Consider the following 6,480-nt stretch of genomic DNA (forward strand, 5'->3'; position numbering starts at 1 on the left):
ACTGCATACATTTTAATTAAAACCATGGAGAAGTAATACGTGTCTGGGAATCTGCATAACTGGGTGCAGCCCCAGCCTGACACTAACTACTCTGGTCCATAGACAGGCCACATCATAACCTTATAACAATAACATGAGGAGTTGCAATCCTAGCTTTAACATTCTATCTCCTGCTATCTCCCTGCTGCTGGCATCGACCTTTACTCATAGCTAGATTTTTGCAACAGAATTCTAGGGAGTGGGTTGTCCTTTCAATATTTTTATCATGCTCCATTCTTTCTTCCCATCAATCTTGCATAGAGCTGCCCAACCCTTCACACATCAGTCCTTTGCTTTACCCCAGACTTCAGGGAGCCAGCCCAGAGAAAGCTGGAGTGGGAGAAGTGCAGTATCTTCTACAGGGAAAGAAATCTAAAAAAATGACTAGTTCATGGGAGCGAACATTCTAAGCACCAATTTGAGACTTTTTCATATAATTTTATTTCTCATTTATTTTGGTTGCACTGCATTGTTGTCGCAGTGAAGAGCGCAGGGAACTTTTCTCTAGTTGCAGGGAGTGGGGGGTCCTCTCCAGCTGCAGGGCCCAGGCCTCTCATGGCAGTGGCTTCTCTTGTCGCAGAGCAGGTGGGCTCTAGAGCACAGGCTCAGTAGTGGCTCTTGAGCTTAGTGGCTGCGCAGCATGTGGGATCTTTCCAGATCAGGGATCCAACCCCGTCTAATGCATTGAAAGGAAGCTTCTTTACCACTGAGTCACCAGGGAAGCCTAAGGTATTTGTCAATGTTTCTGACAGCGATCAAAGGAACTTTTGCCAAATAAGGCTTGGAAAGCCATCAACCTGAATTTCCATACAGGGACAGAAATTTCCACACTGCAGACTTTCAAAGCACAGTAAGAAACACAGTACAAGTGCTTTGTGGTAGCTTCCATGACTGCAACACGTGCAGAATGTGGGACGCAGTTCTCCGTGGGAGCCAGAATACGAGGTACCAGAAACATGAAATCAAACACTGGAACTAAGAATGCTTTAGACGTTAGGGATTAGACTGAAAGGTGTAGATATGGAGAGAGAGGAAAAGGGGAAAATGAGTGAGTGTGGCTTTTTTAGTAAACTCAGGGAGGCTGGTGTGCTTTCATAGAGAGTTTTGTATTATGGGGGCAGTGGCATATCATGGTTTTTAAGTACGAAGGTAAGAACTTTAATTTCGCAGGTAATTGAAATTCTTTATGTGTATTTGAAAAGTAAACCACAGTGATTCAACTTGTGATAAACCTGAAAATCTCTAGTGTAAATATAGATAGATAGATAATAGACAGATATGCATCTATATTCCATCATGCATTGGATATTGCCTTAGTATCTAATGCAACCAGCCATTCGGCATATCTTAAGATACCTTCAACTTCTTTGCTTAAAAAAGAAGCATTCTAAAATGTATACAATTCTAGAATTTTATTATTATTTTTTTAATGCTTTAGGCCACACTGAGCAGCATGCAGTATCTTAGTTCCCTGGCCAGGGATTGAACCCATGGCCCTGCACTGAGAACAGAGTCTTAACTGGAGTGCCAGGGAACTTGTTCAAAATTCTAGAACTTTAGAATTCATTTAGTTATTTATCTAGTGACTTTCTTCTGGTCTTATATATATACATGAGAGAAAAATGGGGATGGCTGTAAAAGAAAGTAGGTACAGTCCCTAAGAAAGTCATGAAATTGATGATTCAAGCAGAGGGATTCTGTGACACACAGCATGTAAGCAGCTGCTCACGGTTTATTCTGTTGCTAGAACACTGAGGTGTTTCTTCCTCCTGGGCTTCTCTCTTTGGACCCCTCCCACCCACCCTGTGTTTCTTAATGTGGCCACAGAAGGTCTCGTGAAACATGGGCTTTGCCTCTCTCACCTCCCACTGCCCGTGAGTCACTGGTTTTTCTTGATTTCTCCATGATTAAGATGAACTACTTTGAAAGGGCATTTATAGTTCTTTATGAATGAACCTCTGATCTTTTTTTTTTCCCAGTCTCATCTCTTGCCATTTTTCTTCTCGATATATTCTTGTCAAGGGACTACAGCAAAACCACAATGATTTAGGGGAACTTAGGGCACGGATAAAGCCAAGTCATTGTTAAAACAAACTAGAAGTAGTTGGAGATGGATTCTTTGTGGTTACTTTCAACAGGGACATGAAAGCCTATATTCTTATCAGGGTTTGATGAGAAGCAGCATGTGAATAATGAAGGTTCATTGCCTGTTCTGGAGGAGTGAGAAGTCCCTCTGATCTTGGTGCCAAGTCATGGCAGGTGAGTTTTCAAATCCTGCTTTAGTAAAAGCAGCCTCTCCTACTAACCTTTGAGACGTTGGAACAGAGTGATGACATTGCTCCTCTGTTCACACGAACCTGACCCAATCCTTTCCCCAGTTACATGTGGATTAAGACGAAGCATATTAGACAATAATGCTCAAGAACCTAGACTTTGGTTTAATTAACATGTAGAATTAATTTTCTGCTTCACACCTGCTAAATTTGGAAACATTGCAAACATAGTCTTTAAAGGCCTCCAAATTCTTATCTGAAACACCAAATTGCTATTTGTGCTTTAAAAGAAAATATAACTAAACGAGCAAAACACTTACAGTGTGGAGACTGCTGGTCTAAATTTTTAGGATTTTAGCTTTATAAATATGATTTTCCTTTCACTTTTCAATCCAAAGTGACTAACAGGCTATGTTCAAATTTAGTGATCTTCATTCTACTATCTTCCAATGAATGGAAAATCCAACTTCACCTTGAATTTGAACTATTCTTTTACTGTATTCCCAGGTAGCCCAGTGGTAAAGAATCCGCCTGCCAATGTAAGAGATGCAGGAGACTGGGATCTCTGGGTCGGGAAGATCTCTTGGAATAAGAAATGGCAACCCACTCCAGCATTCTTGCCTGGAGAATCCCATGGACAGAGGAGTCTGGCGGGCTATAGTCCATGAGCTGGACATGACTGAGCACACACACACATCACTAGAAGGGTCATTGATTCCATTCCATCTCTAAAATAATTTTTTTCACTTAACTTTTAGACTTGAAAATTAGTATATATATGTATATAATACATGGAAAATTACTCAAAAATTCTGTGGTCTCTTAAAAAATGATAAAAACGCATACACACAAAAATCTTCCATCTACATTTTCTTTAATGCTATCAAACCTCTTTCTCTTTGCAAAATTTTGCTAATATTTGTTGTCATTCAGTAAATAAATGTGTATGCTCTGTTTTCTTCACATAACCAGAAAAGCAGGCCCCTTTCTACATTATTTTAACTCATCTGTAAGTATAATTTTGATGAATGCAAAACATTCTTTGCCAAAGTTGATATCCTGATGTAGTTTAACAATTAACAATTGTTTACCAATATTTTCTAAAAACTCAGCATTATAAATAATATTTGAGGAACATCCCTATGCTTATAGGTTTTTGTGATATTTTCAGATTACTTTTTGCTTGCCCAAATAGATTTACCTAGTAAAAAAATGACTATTTTATGTTTTTACATTTATTGTCATATGTAACATTAGTCTTTGTGATCTGCATTTAGCATATCATTGTACGCAGAAAGATTATCTATAAATTTTCTTTCAGTCATTTGTACAAACAGCTTTTAAAAATTTTTATTTTTATGTACCAAACACAATTATAGATGGTGATGATACAATTGTGAATAATATAGAAAAGCTGTCCTTTTCTAGGAGTTTCAGTACAGAAAGGAAACATATCATAAATCAATTAGGATGAATGAAAAAGAAAGGTCAACAGGAAAGAAAGAAGGAAAGGAGGGAGGGAGAAATAACTGATCAAGAGGAAAAATAAAATTTAAAAAGAGGTTCAACAATGAAAGAGGCTCTGCAGACAATTGTAATGTCTGTAACATTTAATCGGCCTAATTGTGAGCTGTCTGCTCAGTCCCTCCAGTCCTGTCCAGCTCTTTGTGGCCCCAAGGACTGTAGCCCACCAGGATCCTTTGTCCATGATACTCTCCAGGCAAGAATACTGGAGTGGGTTGCCATTTCCTTCTCCAGGAGATCTCCCCAACCCAGGGGTAGAACCTGAGTCTCCTGTGTCTTCTTCAGGTGAATTCTTCACCACTGAGCCACTAGGGAAGCCCATAATTAGGAGCTAAAGAACCAACAATTTTAATGACAAAATCAGTGAATTGAACACCAACTTTAAATAAGGGCAGGACTATGTGCCTGTCCAAAGGATCAGAAAATAGAAGTGCCAAGTTCAGCCTTGTCGTAGAAAAATTAAGCAAGTGAAATATCAATCAACTATGGGGAATTCAGGGCTTCCCAGGTAGCTCTGATGGCAAAATATCTCCCTGCAATGCAAGAGACCTTGGTTCGACCCCTGATTCCTATCCCTGGGTCAGGAAAATTCCCTGGAGAAGGAAATGGCAACCCACTCCACTATTCTTGCCTGGAGAGTTCCCTGGACAGAGGAGACTGGCAGGCTATATTCAATGGGATCACAAAAAATTGGACACGACAGAGCGACTAACTGCATACACACACACACAGGAAATTCAAGACTCGTGTACGACCAAAATTCACTGTGAATGACATCACGGGGATTCCTCATGTCTCCATCTGGGGGATAATCTGCTTGATGTAAGGAGTGATGAATCAAGACTTTCACGAAATCCATCTTATAGCATCTCCAGGACAGGAGGCACTAAAACCCATCATTTTGCCAACACAGATTAAAACCTTAACATGGATATTAACTCCTGAGATCATTATTCGGGAAAAATAATTATTCATGTTGACATAATGGATATTTGAAAGGAAGAAGTATGATTAGATCATCAAGTTTATTTTCCACAGGCCAGAGCAAGAGAAGCTTTTCAACAGTCACCTGGCCTCATGTTTTCTGAGGAAGTTCCTGGCTTCTCCTAATTGGGATGACTGAATATGTTCCAAATAGATTGTTTGTTATCTTCTTCACAAATGATCACAGAGAATATGATGATTCAAAGTGACTTCCAAATGCAAATAACTCAATTAGGGAAGACACGATTCCAAGAAAAATAATATGGTTGCAATTCATAAGTTAGTCACCAAAAATACTCATTTTTCCTGTACCGGTGTTTCGAAAGTGCTAAAAAGTAACTTCATCCTTTTCATTGACATAGCCACCGATGAGCATTGTGTTAAAGATATTACTTCTTAAACTGAATATTTTACTTTTTTTTCCCCTTTACTGCAATTTCTAGCTTTTCTATTGCCAGGAAATTTCCCAATTTGAGGCTGAGCATAGCATTAGAGTGGAGCTGTTGTCTGCATAACAATATTTTTGAAAATTAATTAGTCATTGAGATGATGATCCTTTTTTTCTCTCCTTAGGAGTCTCACTTGCTGAGAAATAGTGTGAACTGTTTTTTTTTTCCCCCAAATGGAGTGGTGGCTTTTACAGAACAATGCGAGGGCTGGTTCAGTGTGGGTGTCTTTTGTTTTAAAGTGGTGTCTTCTATTGTGAAATTAAATTAAGCAAGCCATGTTCAATATTAATACTATTTCCCTTTCCTTAATAGGTTCAGATTTACCACAGTGTGAAAAAATATCTGGTTTACATTGGTCAGTGGATCTCTTATTTAAAAAAATGTAAGTTTATTAATCTGTTCCTCAGGTTCTAATGTCAGGGGACTAAAAAGTAGGTATGAGTTATGATTTTTTTTCCCCTCCTCAATGAGTGGGTAGTTGCAAGGAATGACTTAGCCAGCTTTTTAAATCAGTCTTTCTCCACTAAGCTGCCAAGAAGACTCCTCCTACCCCAAAATATTCTGAAGTCATTGATCTGGAAGGATGCTTGGTGTGGCATTTTGTTAAGCTCCCTAGATCAGACCCACCACCCACATTTCAGCCAAGCAAGCCCACCCTTCATGTGTCCACATATTCTAAGGTCTGCATTAAGTGTTCCCACTCTGCATAAGAGGTGTTCCACCATCCCACCTTGACAGGGAAGTCCTTGTTAGGATCCAGAGGGTTGGTTACACAAGTTGCATGCGGGAATCCTGGGAGTTCTCCGAGGAACATGAGAGGAACAGGGCAGTGAGTCAGCCTGCCCCATCTGGAGACCTTCCCTACACCCTCTCTTCCCACCTGCCGCTCTCCTCTGCACCGTGACACACCCCACCCCAGCCGTGTGTAGACACTCTTGGGATGATGGGCCTGTGAAGCGCAGACATGACGTGGTCTGCCCTTGAGAGGATGGATTTAGGACAGAGACTCTGGGTCTGGAAGTGGGCTTGGACCTTGTGTCAGGGAATGCTGGGGTCCTGGGCGCCTTCAGCACAGGGTAAAAGGGAAGGGGATACTGGCTTTGTCTGGGTGTGTTGCTCTACAGAAGGGCTACCTGTGGAGAATCAGAGCAGGTCTCCATTATAAGCCCCAGGCACCAGTGAGTGGCCAAAATGGCGAGGATGGATCCACC

At 40.5% G+C, this 6,480-nt stretch overlaps 1 long non-coding RNA gene across 2 annotated transcripts; it reads left to right on the forward strand.

The window, feature by feature from the left end:
• Positions 1–891: 891 nt before the first annotated feature.
• On the forward strand, positions 892–3,280 carry LOC138990271 (uncharacterized). 2 transcript variants are annotated; one of them, XR_011466392.1, is made up of 3 exons: positions 892–984; positions 2,178–2,298; positions 2,820–3,280. It is a non-coding gene; the product is annotated as an uncharacterized lncRNA (long non-coding RNA). The 2 variants fall into 2 exon arrangements; XR_011466393.1 differs by having other exon boundaries at positions 894–984; positions 2,205–2,298.
• The last annotated feature ends 3,200 nt before the right edge of the window (positions 3,281–6,480 follow it).

This window comes from Bos mutus, chromosome 12 (genome assembly GCF_027580195.1).
Source record: "Bos mutus isolate GX-2022 chromosome 12, NWIPB_WYAK_1.1, whole genome shotgun sequence".
Taxonomy (NCBI): Eukaryota; Metazoa; Chordata; class Mammalia; order Artiodactyla; family Bovidae; genus Bos; species Bos mutus.